The sequence below is a fragment of the Cryptomeria japonica genome, chromosome 11, assembly GCF_030272615.1.
Source record: "Cryptomeria japonica chromosome 11, Sugi_1.0, whole genome shotgun sequence".
Lineage (NCBI taxonomy): Eukaryota > Viridiplantae > Streptophyta > Pinopsida > Cupressales > Cupressaceae > Cryptomeria > Cryptomeria japonica.
In genome coordinates, this window is record NC_081415.1 from 592723916 (window position 1) to 592745361 (window position 21446).

Genomic DNA, 21446 nt, shown 5'->3' on the forward strand with positions numbered 1-21446 from the left:
ACAGCCACGTACCTGCAACCTACACACAGAAAAGAGAGGACGATTGGGGGGTTAGGGATTAGGGGTTTGCCTTTAGGTCAAACCCCGGTTTTGGAATTAACCAAGAAATGAGAATGCTGTAAATGTAAATGTTTGTATTCTTACATGCGAAGGTGTAATGTATGTAGTATGTTGTATGTTGTATGTGATCTCCTCTTCAATAGTTGAATCCTTGTCTTGAATGCAACAGCTAGCCTTGAATGGAGACTTAGAATGCTCAATTGCTTGAAGGAATACTTGAATGCTTGAATGTTTGAATGTTTGAATATCACTTCCGCGTCTTGCTCTTGCTTATTTCCTTCCTCCCTTTCTGGGAGAGGAAAAGTAGTTTATATACTTGTCAATTAGGGTTGAGAGACTGATTTTTCCGACCTTAGGCCGACCTAGAAGCATTATTTTCCAAATTGCAAACTTAAAGACCCGATGCCCAACAAGAGATCGGGCCCAAAATAAGACCAGGGACCAGGGCGCTGGGTGCCATGGTCCCACCTCCCGGGACAGCAGGGTGCAAGGAGGGATCATGCCAAGGTGCAAAAAGATGCAGTTTTTGGTGTCGCAAACAGGTTTCGGGGTCTCCATTCAGGTTCAACGTTGCACCACCATCGTGAAGACCCAAATGCAGTCGAAATTACAAGTGTCACAATTTTAGGACGCTACATTTTTTTTTTCATTGTATTATCTTTCCACAATACTTTTTGGTGAATTGGAGCTCTCGTATTTTGAGAATATTTTTCCTATGTTTTGTGTGTTCTTCAAATTATTGCTTCATTGCTTCTCCTTGTAATAGGTTATTTAGCTTGCAGAAGATCTTTAGGCTACTATGGGGTTGTATTTCTCAACTCCTATATGATATCAGAGCTCAGATCTGCAGCTACCTGTTCCTATTTTTGAGAATTTTTTGCATTGGAAGCAAATCTGGGGTTTCAAGATTTTTTATGTACCTAGGGTTTGACCTTTTTTTGAGAACTTCGGGCCTAAATAGACCTCACCATCATGCTCAGAAGGCCCCAAAACCCCTATGGTCATATAAAATTTGACCTATTTTGGTTCATGAGCCTCTAGGAGCAATTTTTTCTCAGATCCAGGTCATACGGCTCTGGCACGCAAATCGAGAAAAATTTTGAAAAAGAAATTGCCTTTTTACAGCATGCAGGCCAGATTTTTTTGATTTTAAAAAAAAAATTCACAAAAAAATCACAAAAATTGCAGGGCGAAAAAGGTTTTCAAAAAAAAAGTTTTTTTTGTTTCGGGCATCGGACCTGACTGTCCGGCGTCGTACGATGCTTATGGACCCGTCAAGCCAACCCCACTGGCCCACCGGCCCTCCGGTCATAGTTGTCCCCACCGACTGCAGACAGCGATGGCTCCTCCCGCTGGCTCCGGCAACCCCCTCGCCGGCCGTCCGTTCTAGCAACCCCGCCAAGCTCCGTTCCGACCAGGTCGCGCCGCCTCCGCCCCACCAAGCTCCGCTCAGCCCGAGCTCCGCCTGAGCTTTGCTCTACCCGGCCAGCGTTCTGCTCAGCCTGTGCCGCACCACCTCTACCCGGCTCGAGCTTCTCCTCCGCCCGGACCACCACCAGCCCCTCCTCTCTAGTCTTTTTGAGAGGGGGTTGGTTTTTTGGGCCTAGATTGTGCATCCGAAGTCAAATTTTGGCGAACGAATAGGCATCGGAAAGGTGATTCCGAGATGGACCTCGTGGCGGATATTTTTTTCCTACATCTTCTGTTTGACTGTATTTTTTACCAGTCAAAGTCGGGCTTCCTTTTTTGCACTTCCGGGGCCGTAGAATGGGCAAACAGACTCTGTTTTTCGAAAAAGAATAGGTGTTGGAAAGCTCTCATCATGCTCTATTCAAATTTGCGATATTTTTTCTCAGAATTTTCACCAGGTACATGAGATATCAGTTTGAATTTTTTTTTGCTTATGCACTACTTCCTTCTCATTACTATGTACTAGGGTTTGGGTTTCTCTATTGTGGGGGGGTGTTTTTTTCTCATTTTCTGTCATTTATATCAAAAATCAAGAACACCTAAACTCTCAAAACAAACAAACCCTTTTGCATCTTTTGTCTATTATGAAAGATCACATAATAAAAACAACCAACAAGTAGGTGCAGGTGCAGAGTTTTCTTTGTTCTAATGGCAGGTCCTTCAGTTGAGTTGTTGACTTCAGACAACTATCACACCTGGAAGCCCCGCATCACGAGGCTTCTCAGGGCATGAGGGTTGTGGGCTTCTTTGGATGAGGTTCAGCCAGTCCTACAGCGTCCTTATGAGATTCTTATGCACCAGAACAAGCTGGATGAGGCCATGGGTTTGATCTCTTTGCATGTCTCCGATAGTATTCTGTTTCACCTTGACGAGTTGCTTACTCCTCGGGATATGTGGTTGAAGTTTGATTCTCTCTTCAGGAGGGTCAATGAGATTCAAGCATTACAGATTGAGGCAGAGTTGACTTCTTTGTTACTTGATTCCTTTCCCACTATTGAGGATTTTTTGAACAAATTCAAGACTACTAGATCTGTTCTTCAGGGATGTGCAAAGAACAAGACTAATACAGAGTGCATTCATTTGATTCTTTCGAAGCTTCTGGGTCACTTTCAGTTTTTTGCCTCTGCTTTCTACTCCACCATGGATGGCTTGGGTACTCATTTCAACATACCTACCTTTGATGTCTTTTGTGAGCGATTGTCTCGTGAGCAGTCTCATCTTTCTTAGTTGGATACGCTTTCAAGCTCCAAGAACAAAGCATTGGTTGCTCAGTCCTCTAAGGAGAAGGAGAAACAGAAACAAAAATCGAAGCCAAAGAAGCCTTCTACAGGTAGTGAGAATTCCTCCAAGCCTGCTCCTAAGTTTGATTCAAAACCATTTCCTCCCAAACAAAGGAAATCTTCACAGTCTGGTGAGTCTTCCTCTAAGACTAAGAAGAAATCATCAGACACTTGCAGTTTTTGTGGCAAGGAAGGACATCTAGTTTCCAGATGTTGGAAATGATTAGAGGCTTTAGAGGAAGCCATGCAACAACATCACATTTCCTCACCTCGGGCGTCTTCTCCTTCCATAGGGAAAGGTCATGCTCTCACTGCTAGAGCTTCGACCTATGGGTCCACATAGATTCTAGATTCTGGTGCTTCTCCTCATATGACACACACTCAGCAGTTGGTTACTTCTCTTGCCTCTTGTGGTATTTCACAGATTGCAGTGGGTGACTCAGTTCAACTTTCTGTCTTGGGTTCAGGTTCTGTCTCTTTGGATGGGGGTACTCTACAGGATGTTCTGGTTGTCCCTGACATCTCGATGAACCTCCTGTCCATTTATTAGATTTGCCACTCTGGCTCTAGTAAGACAGTTGAGTTCTCACCACATGATGTGGCTATTTGGGACCTCTATGACCCTGATTTGGTTGTGGCTACTGGTAGTGTGGATTCTGCATCTCGTCTCTACAGATTTGATGAATTTGAGCCCTCTTTGGGTACAGGTTCATCTCTCATAGCACATGTAGATTTAGTGAGTAAGCTTTGGCATGAGCGATTGGGCCATGTCAATTACAGATATCTTCAGCAGATGAGTACACAGGCACTTGTTCTTGGGCTCCCACAGATTTCCTGCATTGATGGTGTTTGTCATGGTTGTGTGCTTGGCAAGCATCATAGAGATCCCTTTCCGAAGGGAAGAGCCTCTCGTGCTTTGGCTCCCTTGGAGTTGATTCATAGTGACCTCATGTCATTTCCCACTCCTTCTTTTTCAGGGGCCAAGTATGTACTCACGTTTATTGATGACTTCTCCAGACGCACATGGGTGTACTTTCTTAAGTACAAGTCTGATGTCTTTGATTCATTTCAAATCTTCAAGACATATGTAGAGAAGCAGTCTGGCTGTTTTATTTGGCAGATATGTACAGATAATGGGGGGGAGTATGTGAATCTAGATTTCAAAGATTTTTGCACTGAGCATGGTTTGTAGCATCAGTTTACTGTTCCCTACACCCCTCAGCAGAATGGTGTCGCTGAATGCAAGAACAAAACTTTACGAGAGATGGCGAATTGTATGATTCAGTCCAGGTCCATGGATTCATCTTTTTGGGCTGAGGCAATCAATTCAGCCAACTATATTCAGAATCGGATGCCTCACAAGTCTATTCGACATATGACTCCTGAGGAAGCTTTGTCTCATGACAAGCCAGATGTTTCCTTTTTTCGAGTGTTTCGCAGTGAGGCATGGGCCTTTATTCCTGATGCTCAGAGGAAAGCCATGGAGCGGAAGAGCCGACCACTCATTTTTGTTGGCTACTGTGAAGATGTTAAGGCATATAGGTTGTTTGATCCTGATTCTAGAGAGGTCCTGTTTCAACGGGATGTTCAGTTTGATGAGCGTCTTCCCACAGTGGCTACCCCGACTCCAGTGTCTACTCCTCTGCCTACTCCGGCCATTGCACCCCTTCAGGATCTTTTTGAGGATGATTCTGATGATGGTGTTGATGATCCACCATCCCCACCTCCACCTACTCCACCTCAGATGCCCAAGTGGGCTCGCCTTACTGTTGAGGCGGGAGGTCCTATGGCTGGTGATCCTTCAGATACTCGTCACACTCATTCTCATACTGTGGGTTCTAGTCTTTTGAGTCATGCTATTTCAGATGATCCTCAGAAGTTTTCAGAGGCGACAGGTCACCCTGAGTGGGATTGTGCTATGGAGGAGGAGTATTCTTCTTTGATGAGGAATCATACTTGGGATCTCTATCCTCTTCCTAAGGGCAGAAAGATGGTTAGGTGTCGCTGGTTGTTTCGCACTAAATATGTTGCTGATGGTTCCATTGATAAGTACAAAGCTCGTCTTGTTGCGAAGGGGTTTTCACAAGTTGAGGGTATTGATTACTCTGAGACATTTTCCCCTGTTGCCAAGATGAATTCCATTCACTTTGTACTATCTCTTGCAGCTTCTCAACGTTGGCCTATTTTTCAGATGGATGTGAAGAGTGCCTTCTTGAACGGGGATCTATAGGAGGAAATCTACATGGAACAACCTCATGGATTTGTGCAGGATAGTTCTTTGGTTTGCAGACTTCAGCGTTCATTGTATGGTCTCAAACAGGCCCCTTAGGCTTGGTATGAGAAGATGGACTCTTTCTTGCTCTCCATTGGGTTCTCCCGCAATCATTCTAATCACACTGTCTATATTCAACTTCTTGAGGGTGACATCTTGATTCTTGTGCTATATGTTGATGATCTTCTCATCACGGGTAGCTCATCCTCTATGATTCAACATATTCAGTGTGCCTTGATGGATCAGTTTGAGATGACAGATCTCAGTCTTTTGCACTATTTCCTTGGTCTTCAGGTGATTCAGTCTTCATATGTGATCTCTCTCTACCAGTAGAAGTATGCTCTTGACATGCTTTAGTGCTTCAGCATGCTTGATTGCAAGCCTGCTCCTACTCCATTTCAGTCAGGGGTTGTTTTGACTACAACTTGTCCCACTCCTTCAATAGATTCTACACTTTACAGGCAGTTGGTTGGCAGTTTGTTGTACCTGACTCACACCCATCCTGATATTTCCTTTGCCATTGGTCTTGTCTCTCGATTCTCTCATGATCCTCATGAGAGTCATTAGCAAGCTGCCAAATGTATTTTGAGGTACATTCAGGGCACTAGTTCTCATGGCATTCACTATATGTCAGGGGAACCTCACATTGTTGGCTTCACTGACTCAGATTGGGCTGGTGATGTCGCTTATCGGAAGTCTACTTCTGGCCTTGTTTACTATCTTGGCTCTGGTCCTATCACATGGTCTTGCAAGAAGTAGACTGCTCATGCATTATTATCTACAGAGGCTGAGTACTGCGTTGCTGTGCTCACTAGTCAGGAGATCTTATGGCTTCGACAGTTGATGACTGAGTTTGGTTTTCCTCCTGATAGTCCCATTGTTCTTTGGTGTGACAATCAGAGTGCTATTCATATTTCCTGCAACCCAGTAGAGCATCAGTGGATGAAGCACATTGAGCTTCACATGCATTTCATCCGTCAGTTGATTCAGGATGGTGTTCTCATTCTGGAGTACATTCCCACTTCTGAGCAGGTTGCAGACATCTTCACGAAACCTTTTGCATCGCCGCGCTATCTTCAGTTGCACTCTATGCTTGGGGTGAAGGAAGTTGTCCTTGGGGGGTCTTTATGAGGCCTTCCTTCCTTCTTCTTCTTTTAGCATGTTCTTTTATCTCTTTTTGGAGAGGATTTTTTTTCCCACTGGGTTTTCTCTTTTGTCTCCGTTTCATAGAGATTTCATTGTATTTGGGTACCTAATCAGGCCTTGTTGCCAAGACCCATCTTTCATGCTTTCTGTAGTTGTTCTAGGTTTTAGCTTCTCCCTAAGTCTAGCTTAAGGGGGGGTGTTAGAGTAATTGGGTCTTTACTTGATTAATTAAACAATATTTGTTTAATTCTTTAAGCTCCCAATTATCTTTTTACACTTAAGCTAACATTAGGTGCATATAATTAATTATTTTAATTAATTATTATGTGCAAGCCTAGGGTTTTCCTTTTTTAGGGTTTCTTGACCTATTAGAGGTTATTTTTTCTTTTCATTGTATTATCTTTCCACAATACTTTTTTGGTGAATTGGAGCTCTCATATTTTGAGAATATTTTTCCTATGTTTTGTGTGTTCTTCATATTATTGCTTCATTGCTTCTCCTTGTAACATGTTATTCGGCTTGCAAAAGATCTTCAGGCTACTGTGGGGTTGTATTTCTCAAATCCTATAGAGCAGATGATGGAGGACTACAAGAATGAGGTGAGGAACGAAATCCAAAATGCTTTGGCTGGTTTGCGGAGGAACCCTGAATCTGATGATGAGAATGAAGAAGTCGGTGAAGAACTTGAAGTAGAAGAGGCTGAAGAACTGGAAGATGGAAGAGAGGAGAGATTTCTGAGAGTAGTGACGCAAGCGAGTAAAGTTCATAAAGTAGAAGTTTCAAACTTTACCATAACGCTAAACCCAGAGGATTTGATTGATTGGATCATAGAGTTGGAGGATTACTTTGAGTTTGAGGATGTCAAGAACCCGCAAAGAGTTCGATTGGCACAAACTAAGTTGAAAAGGCATGTTGCCTTATGGTGGATTGAATTGTAGAAAGACAGAGTGGAGAATGGTGAAATGAAGATCACCCAGTGGAGACAGATGGTTGCAAGATTGAAGGCCAAGTTCATACCAGGAGACTATGAGTTGGTATTGTTTAAGAAGTTACAGAACCTGAAATATAGAAACATGACTGTGAAAGAATATACTGAGGAATTCTACAAGGTGATGATTACATCTAGACATAGAGAGGTGGATAGAGAAAAGGTGGTGAGGTACATTTAACATTCAGGATGAGATGAGTATGTTGAGGGTTTCCATAGTTGAAGAAGCTTACCGGTATGCTTTGAAGGCTAAAGAGAAGGTGAGAAGAAGACAACTGAATAACCCTAGAGGGAAGGAGAGATTCAAGAGGTAGATGAGTACATAGAAGCATAATATTGAGGAAGATTCAAAACCTAAGTGGAGTAAAGAACCAGAACATAAAACACAGAGGAAAGGTAGTGGCAGCACTGGTAGAGAATTTCCTGGCAAATGTTTCAAGTGTGGGGAAACCAAGCATAGATTTTATAAATGTAAGAAGGGGATGGCAAGAAGTTGTGTAGAAAATGAGGAACCAGAAGGTGTAGTTACCAGAGTTGATTGTATACCGAAGCAAGGAGAATCCCTTATATTCAGAAGAATCATGATGGAGTGGAGCAGTGAGGATACCAGATCTACTCAGAGAAGGAGTCTTTTCTGAACTATGTGTAAATCAGGTGGTAAGTGTTGCAAGGTTATTGTGGATAGTGGAAGTACTGACAATTTGGCATCTAGGAGATGGTTGTGAAGCTTGGATTGAAGAGGCCTTATCATCCTTGTCCTTATGAGGTAAGTTGATTACAAGATGATCAAAAGATAGAAGTAAAGGAGTAGTGTTTGGTGAATTTTAATATTGGGTCTTTTAGGGATGAGGTTTTGTGTGATGTTGTATCTATGAGTGTTTTTCATGTCTTGTTGGGAAGACCTTGGCAGTTTGATAGAGGAGCTATTTATGACTGTGGAAGAAACCTAATCACTATTGAGAAAGATGGGCAAAAGTTCACATTGATTTCTTTGAAGGAGGTGAAGAATCTAAGTCTTGAGAAAAGTTGTTGTACTGAGAAATTGGTTGCAAAGGTTATACCGGAAGGTGACCTGAGTTTGCAGAAAGATCTGATAGATAAGTCTGATGGACAGATAGAACTTCATGATAGGAAGCTTATGGTGACAAACCAGATGAATTCTTGTGGCAGAAACAAATCTGAGTTGCAGAAGAAAGAGAGCAATAAACAGAGACAATGTGCAAATCTGAAGCAAAGGAAGAAAAACAAAGAGAGTCAGGGGTTAGAGAAGTAGGTTGAGATTCCAGAGGAGCTAAAGAAGAGGTTGGTAGATAAGGAAGATGTTTGGATCAGAAACAAGCATGGGTTTTTATTCTGAATCCTTTTAGATGTTCATGATTTGACTCTCATGGAACATCTCTTTCTACTTGGGGTGTATGATGCAAGAGCATCCCTGGTCTAAGAGAAATCTTGCATCAACCAAAAATATTTGCTTTTAGTTTAGTTCTTGTTTAGTTCAGTGTGCAGTTCTCTGTGTTCTTACCGGTTGGTACTGGTAGTTGCTTGCTTTTCATTATAGATCTTATTTTTAGTTTCCAAGCTAGTTATTGCTTCTGGTTGACTGTTTTTGGGTTCTGGGACAATTATTGTGCTTACCGATTGGTTTTCCTTCATTACTAGAGTGTTTCTTGGCATGTGGATCTATTTTGGGTCTTTTCCAATGTTCTTTGGCATGTGGCTGACCTTCTTGCTAAACCACACCTCTTGGTTGTTATTTTTCGGAAGGATTTCTTTCATTCTTAGGGTCAACTTAGTTACACATTTCATTTTCCTGCATTGGTAAATGTAATCTTTTATGGCCGACCTGAATATGTTCTGGAGGGTATATATATGGCATATGTAATCATTTGTAGGGTAGAGGAAGTAGAAATCAAAATAAGGATTTTAGATTCACATTTAGTGATCCAGTTGATTCTTAGAGTCCCGGTTGGATTGTATCTAACTTGAAGCCTACATGTAACCGGTTAACTACCAAATATTCTATGATGATTATATGATGATAACTAGATGGTTGCCGAGAGTTATAAGGTAATAATATGATCTATTTATGTAATCTTGCTATGTTTTCTTGTTGCTTTCGTTGTGTTACTCTTGCTACATAAGCCGGTCAATTCTCTTTTGAGGGTTTCACTAGTTATGGATGAATCAGATAACCTCCCCTCTGGTTGTTTATTTTGGTCCTATTTGTAGAAGGACTAGGGAGTGGAATGCCCTGGTCTAGACCAAGGTGTCCCAAAATGCATCGGTCCCTCTCAAATGGGCCCCAATTTGAAATGGGTTAGGATCTATTTCTCCCCAATAACATTTGATTCTTCAAGCTACACATGACCATTAGAGGTCGGCCTAATCGGTAATTTACTTAGCGAACCCTATATAAAGACATCATATCAATTCATTTTAGATCTAATTCTCCATCCCTAGCATTTGTGCATCCATGAAGCATTCATCATCAAGCATATTCAGAGATTCAAGGCTACGTATTCATCATTCAAGCATTGAGGACCAAAGTTACATCAATCTTCATGCAAGCATTTGTGTGTCATTAGGGATTTTTACGTCCATGTGTTTGTCATGCTATTACATTCAATATTTGTGATTACATTCAAATATCATTGCATCATCATCAATAATTACATATATGATGTATATAGATCCTTAATATTTATTTCAGTATTTGCATTATATCATTCATGGTTAATTCCAAAACTGGAGTTTGACCTAAGGCAAACCCCTATCCCTTACATCTTTCCCTTTCCTTTTGTGTGTAGGAAATCGGTGCAAAGTTGTACTCAAGAAATCTGGCAAAGTCAACAATGATGAACAGGTCAGCTTTCGATGACAGAAAATTTGGAGGACTAGGGCAGATTTGTGCTACCTAGTTCGAGAGCTCATCAGAGAAAGAACTAGGAAGAAAACTCCGAATCCTGGCTCAATTACAAAAAACTAAATCTACGCTATATGGGGACAAATCACCCAATCTTACAAAAAAGGATTCATCAAAATATACATGTTTATGATGTGTAGAATTCGATATAGTTTATCAACATAACAAAATTATCAAAAAATAGTAAAAAATTATAAGCCATATCGGCTGCCAATGGATTTCCTTATACATCAAAACTAGAACTTATTCTAAGGAGCAGAAAACAGAGAGCCAGAGCTATCTTTTTACTCTTCCATGGCTATGTCACCCAGGATTTTATTTTTGGGGGCATTGAAGGCTGAAATATCTTCCTCCCATCGCATTGGCTCTGCTTCTTCTTGAGGGCGACGAATGACCTCCTAGATATTGACCTCTGTGGGTTGTTGCAGTCTTGCTTCCCTCGAAGGAGTCGATGTTATATTTTCCCACTCCTCTGCCACTTCGAGCTATGAGAAGCTATTAGTCCATCCTGAGGCCCCATCCTACACAGATGCATTAAGGCCTAGCACCCTATCTGAAGTCCATCCCCTTTCCTCCAGTTGCAAAATTGCCAATCTGGGATCAACATTTTCTAGTTCCAAAATCACCATGAGAGCCCCAAATTTGATCCTGACTCTGTGCACAATATGCTCATCCAATTGTCTACCAAATTGTTGTAGACCATTCTGTACATGACAAAAGTTTTGCCTTTCGAGGGCATGCTTGATTCGGTCATAAAGCACCATGTATGCATGATTGGATTGGATTAAATTTCATGGAAACAGACCCCCTAAGAGAGTCGACCCCTGCTATAGATTATAATTGGCCAAAGCTTCATGAAACGTGGCAGGCTCAAGCACATTCTGCCTTACCAACTTAAAAAACACTATTCCGAGCAGAGGGATTGATTGCAACAAATCAAGAGTGTTGGACAAAAAAGAACTGAGAGGTTGATAGGGAAATAAAATTCTTTTGGCTTGAGGGGACAAAATCTCCTCACAAATGAAATCTTTGACTGCTCTCCTTAGTTGTGGGTTTTGCAGATGGAACAGTTGATCGAGGTCCCCATCAGCAATGTGCCCATGGAATGTCGTCAAGGGCTCTGTAATACGCACTGGAACTCGATCGTTCCATGGCATGTACTCCCAATGCATTTGCCTGCACCCTTCATAAGAGACATTCTCCATTTTTCTACACACTGAGATGCTTCAAACTTCAAAAACTTCCGCTGAAAATTGTGAATTAAAGCAGGCAAGTTTCCTTTTATAAACAAAACCTAGTTTGCTATGCAAAAATAGGTTCCGGAAAAATTGCATTAAGGCAATCTTCCTAATTCAATAATTAGTCAGTCTTTAAAAATTAAGCTCGAGATTTCTTGCATTAACATGTGATAGTAATGCAACCGAGAGGATATGTGAGAGGCCAAAATTTGCTTACCCCGTGTGAAATGACATCATCAAAATCTCAGAGTACCCACACTTATCTTTCATTCATACCATCCGCAAGCTACATTTAAATTCACATATGCGAGTGTCTTGTCAGTCATCCTATCCGTAGGCTTTAGGCTAAGTGCATACATGCGAGTACTTATTGAGATATAATTTGTAATTAAAATGTTGTACTTTCCTTTTGTACCAATTCAAGCAATTCAGGGTATGAAGACAGTTTGATGGGAGATGCAACAGATTCAACTGAAATGCCATCACAACCCATATTTTCTAATTTTTCATCTACGGAATCGCCTTCCCTTAATGTGTGGTTGACAATGTAATCTGGAAATGTGTCAAGTAAATCCCAAATATGCTTCAAAACATACGATAGGTGCCAAGTCTTAGATCTTTTCGAAGTAATTGCATTGATGAGAACTAATGAATCCCCTTCTAAATGTATGTTGGAGAGACCACATTTCCTTGCTAACACCAGGTGAGCTAGTAAGGCATTTGCCTTTGCCAAGTTATTGGTACCTGAAGGGATAGGAGATGCTTGGAAAGCACACATTTTGCCGAAATGATCTCGAATGCAAACTCCAAATCCCGACTTCCCTGGGTTTCCACGGGAAGAGCCATCGAAGTTGATCTTAAAGAAATTAGGTGCAAGGGGTAACCATTTTATGGAAGACCTATCTCTAACATGAGTTGAAGACCAATTCAGAGGAATCCCTATTGGTATAATAATACCATTCCATGATTTTACAATTACCTTGTCCCACTAGGTGAATGACTGAATGTCCTTGGAAATAGTGAGAGAATAATTTATAATTTCTGCAATCAAATTTTCCAACTTGGCCAGAACTCGATCCAGAGAAGAGGATGCTTTTCTGAAAATTCTTTTATTCCTCTCCCACCAAATGGCCCAAATGATGAGAGCAGGAGCACATTTCCAAATGCCTGAGAAAGATTATGATAAAAATAAAAGAGGCCAAGAGTTAAACATATCCCAAAGTGATTTCGAGAAGGGCATCATAACTTGGAGTTTATTCATAATGAAGAACCAACATTGGGAGGCAAAAGTGCAATGTAAAAATAAGTGATCAACTGATTCTTCCTCCAAGCCACAAAGCACACAATTAAAAGCTTGTGAAATTCCCAATTTTACTAGTCTATCTGTTGTTAGGATTCTTTTGTTCAACGTTAACCATGCAAAACAACCTGCTTTTGGCAAAACAATATCATTCCAACAGAATGAGTATGCCCGACTACTCACCTTACTGCTACAACCCTGTTGTATGGCTTTGTAACCTTCTTTAATTGAATATTGCCCTGATTTAGAAGCTTCCCAAATTAACACATCTTCCCTATTAGACATGAGAACTATCCTATTCAATAAGATATCTGCCAAGGAAGAAGATTGTTGAGTGGATATTGGGAGAAGCGCTGGGTCTTTCCAAATTATTTTACCTGAAAATATTTCTACAACGGACACATAGTCACTAAATTTTGTACCCCAATGAGCTATAGCTATATTCATAATATCTTCTATATTATCCATTCGAGCAATTGGAGGATGCCCACACCATGAGTTTGTCCAAAAGTTATCATTGAAACCATTATTGACTTCCCACGAAACATACCTTGAAGAGAAAATCCCACTTAACCCTGTCATATTACCTTGAAGAGAAAATCCCACTTAACCCTGTCATATTATTTCATCATATCAAGTTTGACAACAAAATTTTCTTGCTGATTTTCATGGATAGAATGTAAAACCTCATGTGCTACTAAAGCTCCTTCCATAGTCTCCCTTCCTGGACCAAAACCCCCTTGTTCTTGTGAGATGATATTAGGTATGAGATAATGTAGTCTGAGGTAAATGGCCTTAGTTACTATCTTATAGATCGCGTTATAGAGTGAAATAGGTCTAAACTCTGCAAATGATGATGGAGAGGATGTTTTTGGGATAAGAGTAATATTTGTTGCATTGAAACTTTTTAGCATTGTGCCCCTTTTCCTTGATTCTTCCATTACTGCCAAAAGGTCAATCCCTATCACATCCCAACACTTTTGGAAAAACATAGCAGTGAACCCATCAGGACCTGGAGCTTTATCCGGGGAAAGAGAGAATACCACCTGTAGACACCTAAAAATGGTCAACGCTTGCGGGATCATACTTTAACATTTGCGCATTGCCTCATTTTAGGTTTTTGCGTCGCATTAACATTTTCTCCTATGTTATGCACTTGGTCTTTATCATTTGCGATCATTGAGTCCTTCTTCTGTATTCTTCATTCGTCTCGCTCTTAAATTTGGTCTTGTTGACAACACTATCTAGTCATGATTTTGATCGATTTTATCCTATCACATCAATGTACGTGCTCATTTGTCATTATTTTGGACATCGTCAATCCTAATTAGGGTTTTGTCCTCTTTTCAATCTTATCATCTGGCGATCGATTTATCATCAATCCTTATCATTTTCAATCTTGTCATTTTAACAATCGATTTGTCATCGATCGTTGTCATGTTTGATCTTGTCATTTTGCGATCGATTTGTCATCGATCGTGGTCATTTTCAATATTGTTGTTTTGCAATCTATTTTGTCATCGATTCTTGTCCTCTTGTCAATTTTGTCATTTTGAGATCGATTTGTCATCGATCGTTGTTTGTCTCAATTATGTCAATTTGGATCAATTAGTCATTGTTCCTCGTCAATTGGCACATTTATCAATCAAATCATTTATCACATTGACCAATTTGTTAATCAGAATCATGATCGAGTCAATTATCTTTCATCAAGACCTAATTGTCATCTTTGCATTGCTAATTCATCTTCTAGGGTTTCGTGATTTAATCATTTAGCCTTGTTTGTCATTTCTCTCTCTAGGATTAATAAATTAATTATTTATCCTAAGTCTTCTCATCACAATTAAATGTTCATTTAATTGGCTAATTATTCCTCTTTTTGTGAATTAATTAATAAATGACAAATTATTAATTAATTCACCTAATTTATCTTAATTTCCTAATTTTCATCAATTTCCTCTTTTTCTAATTTCCTAATTCCTAATTTTCCAATTTTCTATTTTCTAAATTCCTAATTTCATTTCTCTCCTATTTTTCTCCTAATTTCATGGGAATGGCATAGAAATTTATCATAATTTGTCATAATTGACAATCAATCAATTCTTGACATAGAAATTTGTCATAAATTGTCATGAATTATCAATCAATCAAATTTTGCATAGAAGGTGCATAATTTGTCATAATTTGTCATAATTGACATTTTTGATTTGCAATTTCTATTTGAATTGAATCATGCTAATTTGATCAATCTATCCAATTTGTCTATAAATTGGATGAAATCCTTCAATCTAATCCCTAATCAGATTATCGAATTTATAATCACTTTGTCAAATCACACTTCGATTACTCTTGAGCAATCATCTTATTTACTTGCTTTCATATCATGATCATGCACTAGTAGGTGAGATCCACAACAAAACTATTTGGAGAAGAAAGAAGGATAATGGAGCTGCATGAAGGAAGCATTTAGATTTACATCTGGTTTGCATAATCTTTAGTTTTAAATGTTTCAATTTTCATGTCTCTATTGAGTGTGTTAGGATTGATCATGGCAATTTGCTTTTGTGATTGAGCTAATGATTAATGTTTAATATTGATTTGCTTTGATGATTTTCGATTTCCTAGCTACACCACCTTGTGGATTTCCTCTAAAGTGAAAGGGGCCAATAAGACTCTATTATCATGATCAGTGATTAGAGGAGGGATAGACTGCAGTAAGAGCTCAACTTTATCATTCCAAGAAGGCTCTACAACAAAAGGTACAGGGGCTAAAAGATTCTTAAAAAATCTTACTCCTTCATTTTGAATGCCTGCCAATTTTTTAAGCAATACCCCTATGTCTGCATGCTTGATTGAGAATATAACATTTGATGCTTTTCTTTGTTTTGTGGATGCATGAAATTTTTTTGTGTTCTTATCTCCCTGCTTCAGCCAAAGCTCTCTTGATTTTTGTCTCCAATATTCTTCTTCTCTCTTACAAACCTCTTCCCACTCACTTTGAAGACCCTTCTGTGTAGAATGCAGAAGCCGATCCAATCCCTTGGAAATTATATTTTTGTTGACTTCTTCCAATTGTTGTTCAATGATTTTTTTTTGTGCAAATACGTTCTTGAAGACCTTTCCCTTCGTCTTTTGCCTTAACCTTAATAAACTGAAGTTTCTTAAAGAATTGGTGCATCTTTGTTCCACTACATGCAAGGGAAGATACCCACCACTACCTTGATAAAGCTTGAAAGTGTGGATGTCTAAACCACGTATGCTTGAATTTAAAAGAAAAACCAAAACATGACATCGGATTCTGATTTTGTCATTCAAGTGCAATTTGAACTGGAAAATAGCCTCATTTTGAAATAGGAAGAACTTCTAAGCAATAACTGAACTGATTGAGTCGTCATTCCAAAGGTATAAAAAACCTATCAAGTCTCTCCGCGATCTGAAGAAAGCCTGACCTCCTATTAGTCCAAGTGAAGAGACCATTATTGGGAATTACATCCAATAAGTTGTTTTGTGTGGTAAAGTTTAGAAAATCCTGCATAGTTTGTGGGGCTAGGTAGATTCCTCCTTGCTTCTCCTTGTGAGACAAAATTGCATTAAAATCTCCCCCTATGATAAAATTATGTTCTTCGTCTTGTTGGAGCAATTGAGTCAGTTTATCCCATAAATATTTCTTTTCCTAAGAGGGGGTAGGACCATACACATTGAATAACATAAAGGTCATGTCATAACATACTACTTTCAACATTTGCCAATTATGTTCTTGATCTAATAGGTGAACTTGAACTTTTTTAGGATTCCATAATGTGAGCAATCCTCCTGAGGCCCCAACACCTTGCATATGAGCAGATCCAAATTGTGTCCATTTAGCCACTGCTTTGTGATACATTTCCTCTGATAACTTTTTTTCTTGAAGTATGTAGATGCCATCCTTTGTAGAATCAAGATGAGACTTGATTCTACCTCTTTTGTCAGGAGCATTAATGCCCCTAACATTCCATGAAATCATTTTCATTGCGAACAAGGAGTGCCTTTCACACTCCTTGTAACTCTTTTTGATACCTTAATTTTTTCATCTAAAGTACTCTGAACACCTGCCTCTATTTCTTCTTGAATCTTAACTGAGTTTGGTTTTCTACCTCTCTTTTTAGGAGTTCTAAATAGATCTGATTTGATATTGGGACTTTTCTCAACCGATAGCGACTGTGAATAGTCAAAATTACTTATCTTTGACTAACCATCATGTTGAGGGGCTTCCATTTCTTTCTGCATAATTTCGTGCGAATGGATATCTGAGTGTGGAGAGATCAGAGAGAAATTTTGTTGAATCTTATTTGTAGGACTTAATTCAACAAGTTTACTCAAAACAGGAGATTCTTTCACCATGGGAAGTTTCCCTTTCACTGAAAAGTCAATTGTTGAGCAACAACACATTGCCTTTCGTAAAGGACACATTACGTTTGTCATGCTAACCCCTTCCAATTCGGCAATTTCCTCAATCATAGTGGTAGCTAATGTAGACAGAATATCATCTGCTAATCCCTGAATATGACCTTCATTTCTTGAAACAACTACCCCTAAATCTGAAAAATTTTGCACTAAACTCTAAATATCAATTGGAGATTCATTAAACATTAGGTCCCGAACTATGAATTCTTTGTCATCAGATGGTTTGTCACATATTTGGAGAATCGTTGTGGGTGTGATGAAAGATTTATAGCTATAGAGAATCCAACTATATATGTTAAAGAAATTGGCCAACTGAATAATCCAATGAACATAAGATAACTAAAAATTTAAGTCTCCATGAGGCATAGAGGTGACACTACATGGTTGTACAAAATTAGAGGGCAAAACTACCTCATGTTGATGGATGGTGCACAGTAAAGGGTCTGAGCAATGATTTTTACAAACTAGAATCTCTAAACACTCGAGACCACTACAGGCATTAGTAAAATGCCCTAGTTTATGCTGATATTTGCAAATGACCTCTGCATTATCCATAACAATGTCTTGATACCATAAACCCAATTTTGATGTGATAGAGATTTGCCTTGGAAGGATTTTATTTGAGTCAAGAAGTAGGTAAACTCTAACATCTCTTTCAATTACTTCAAAGGGTATAAGATCATGAGAAACAAAAATACCTAGTTGATTAGCCATGATCTCAACAATTTCTGGATCTCTATATTCCAAAGGCAAGCTCGGGAAAGAAATCCAGTATGGGTAAAATCTCATAAATTAGCATCTGGTTTAAAGTTTGGAATCCAGGGCAAGGTAAAAAGACCAACCCCTTGACAAAACCAGCCTTTGAATTTATGAACTATGTCTCTATCTTTGGGTGAAGAAAACAGAGCAACAAAAAACCCCGAATGGCCATCAATATAGAAAAAATCACGAAAACCCGACCATTGACTATTAGCCCATAAAAGTAAAATTTGAAAGGGGATCAATGAACTAAACTTACCAATGAGAGCCAACTTTTTGAGAAATGAAATAGACCGAGAGAGAACATGCTCAGGAAAAGTGATCTTGATGACATAAGCGTTCTCTACCGGAGCCAGTTTGGGAAAAGGAGTTTCCACCTCCTTGAGATTGGCCTGTTTTCTTCTCCACACAAGGTGCACAAATTTTGGATTGAAGGGACCTCCATGATCACCCTAAAGATCTGTTTCATTATCCCCTTCGACTAAACATCCCTTATGCAAGGATTGTTGGGATGTAGATGGAGTTTCTTTACCAATATCAAAAATAGGTTGTTCTTCTTTTTGCTTTGGCTGATACGCTTTCAAGGGTTGAAACTGTTTGACAGGATTTTGAAAAAAAAATTCCCGCCCAATTTTTTTTGAATAAACAGGCGATGACCTTTGTGTCCTCTGAAATCATTTCGAGCCCCTTGTTTGTATGATGCTCCCCGATCATAGTTGTTTTCTCCCCTATCATAGTTGTTGGAATTCAAATAATTGTGCAGATTTCCTTGTTCTTTGCGAGATATTTTATGAAATGAGTGAGCCGGTTGAACAATTGGTCGACTATAGAAAATGTCAGGGATATCTGAATGATCTTGGAATCTTTGATTAGTTTCCTTGTTTATGTTATCAAGACATGCAAAATGATTCAACCATTGTTTCCCTGAAGTTAAGTCTGAAACCGGTTTGATAAAAGGTTTATTTCTGAAGATTTTGGTAAAGGGATTAAAATCAAAATCTGAATGTTGAGCGAGTTGATGGGCACCTTTAGTCTGTCCTGGATGAGCTTGCTGAAAATCATTGTAGCCTTGCTGCCATCTTCCATTTCCTGAATCCCTACTTTGAAACCCTACTGCTCCCTGCGGCCATCCTCTCCCTGTCGCCATCTTTTTACCGATCACATATTGGTAAACGTTTGTTGCTACAATGCTTCTTCCACATCTTATAGTTGGTTCCATTGAAATTTTCAATTTCCTACCTAGATGAGGATATAGTTGTGGCTTCTACATAAAAATTTGTAAGATAAATTCAATTAGAACTCTCATTACAACTCAAAAAACTTTCGGACTTCTATCCAAGAAGTAAAGTTGGCTAGAATCTCATTAAATTTTAGAAATGGAGATGAACAACTATAAAATAGAAATCTGATTTCAATTATTAAACTTATTTAACCAATAATAAACCAAATTAAAATTATAAGATAAATTAGCAACATAAAGAAATATGAAATAGAAGAAAAAAATGCATAATACAATGTTTACATAGAGAAAACCTTTTTTAGGGAAAACAATTCATGAAGAAGAGAGGACCAAATATATATCAACTAGAGATTACATGGAATCCTTCCTTCCTCCTCTTCTATCTCCAATCCTTCAACACTTGCAAATATAGTTTTTCACCCTTGCTAATTGCATTACCTTTATACCACCTTAAGCACTACATATATAATATTTTCACCCCCTAAATAGGGCATCCAAATCGATTATCAAAAGCTAATGACCGTCTTTAAAAAAATCAAGAATTTATGACATAGGATAATGTAAGCTGCATGTAATGCCCCTCTAGGCCGGCTACAAATAAGAAGGTATTGTGACATTAAACCTTTGTTATAATGTTATCAGTAGATATATTCGATATTAAATGCTAATCAATATAATTAGAAAAATGGGTAATTGAGGATGTGTGGTTGGCTTAGGACTTTATGCTTATAATGATTATGGTTTTGTAATGTTTTTCATAGGATGAAAAATGATTATTTTTATAAGGGATATTTATGTACTGACCCACGTTGCAGCGACCGAAGTTATACTATTGGCTTGGAAATTTTATATTATTGATTTTCTATGGTAATGTCAGGTTTATGCTAGTTATTCATTGTTTTAATGTGCTGGTAGAATTAATTATGAATTTGTTTTTAAGTGTTGAGCATATTTAAGTTAATTAAATTAATTATTATCACTTATTGGTAATAAATAATTGATATATATATATATATATATATATATATATATATATATATATATATATAAGGTACTAAAGTAGTAATACCATAGTTGGAATTAATTATTTAGTAAATGTGTCTTGTTTTATTAAAGTAAATAAAAGCTTTCTTTTATTATTTAATATTTAATAAATTAAAAATATTAATTTCATGAGCATTAGTAATTAAAGATTTTTAATTAAATTTTATTTTAATTGAGTTTTTTAAAAGGGGTTGTTTTTTTTGGATCTTGTGTGCGTGTGTTTTTAGGGAAACCCTTTATATTTTGGAAAAAAAAATACTGAATGAGGGGTGGGTTGTTTGTTGTTTCTTTCTGGAATTTGGAGGAAGTTCTCGAGAAGGAAGATTTTTGCAGAGATGGAAGTTTGGGGGTTTTGTTTTATGGGGTTGTGCATTGTTGAGAGCTGGATCTGGAAGCTTCGTCGTAGGTTCATTACCAAGAAGGCGATTTAAGATAGGGATTTAAATCCCTTGTTGATTGTGTCTTTCCTTTGTATACTTTGTAAGGAAAATTAGTTGTTGTTTGTGAAAGATTGTTTCAAACCTATGTATTTGGTTTCTGGAATATTTGATTGAAATATCTTGGTTGGTAATTGGTAAATCTCTCGGTGTTTTAATCGGGGGTTTAAATTTTTAATACTTTATTTAAAATTTGTTGTCAAGATTTCAAGTTATTAATTTCTATTATTATTGGTGAGATTTGTCTGTGTCTGTGGAATTTAGGATTCGTTATTTTAATCCAGAAATTATTCTGGAGTCAACCAAGGTTTTGGGTTTTCTGTGTTTCTAGGTTATTTTAACAGCTAAGTTTTAAAAGTTACAAAATTAATATGTTTGTGCCTGGTAAATTTTGATTCATGATACCAAATAGAAAATTCTTATTTATTAATTTATTGGTTTGTGTTTTGGCTGGAAATTATTTTATTACTGGAATCTTAAATCATATTGTAATTATTAATTTGTCTAGGTTAATGAAATTCATTTATTAAATTAATGTTGCATTCTGTTTTATTTTTAAAAATATATTAAATATATTTTAGAGGGCATGGAAGTCCATGGTTGTGGGAACCATAGACCGTGGCAAACACAGTTGTGGGAAACCCACGGTCATGGAGTCTCCCACAGCTATGGTGAGACTACCACAAAGCGTGATTGCAATGGCATTTTTTTTGTATTTTCTTAAAGTATTGGGAAACCCACAATCATGGAGTCTCCTACAGTTGTGGTGAGACTACCACAGAGCATGATTGCAATGGGTTTTTTTTGTATATATATATATATATATAATTGTATTTATAAATATAG

The 21446-nt window shown here is 38.2% G+C and overlaps 1 protein-coding gene across 3 annotated transcripts in view; it reads left to right on the forward strand.

Moving 5' to 3' along the window:
* Positions 1 to 20714, forward strand: part of LOC131076329 (GABA transporter 1) — a 36757-nt gene extending 16043 nt beyond the window's left edge. Inside the window, exon 8 of one of the 3 annotated variants that reach the window (XM_058013467.2) lies at positions 20391 to 20714. The gene's annotated coding sequence lies outside the window, so the exon portion shown is untranslated. Of the gene's footprint in view, positions 1 to 10023; positions 10043 to 20390 lie in introns of those variants that run through there. The other 2 variants (XM_058013466.2, XM_059214191.1) reach the window with 2 other exon arrangements.
* The last annotated feature ends 732 nt before the right edge of the window (positions 20715 to 21446 follow it).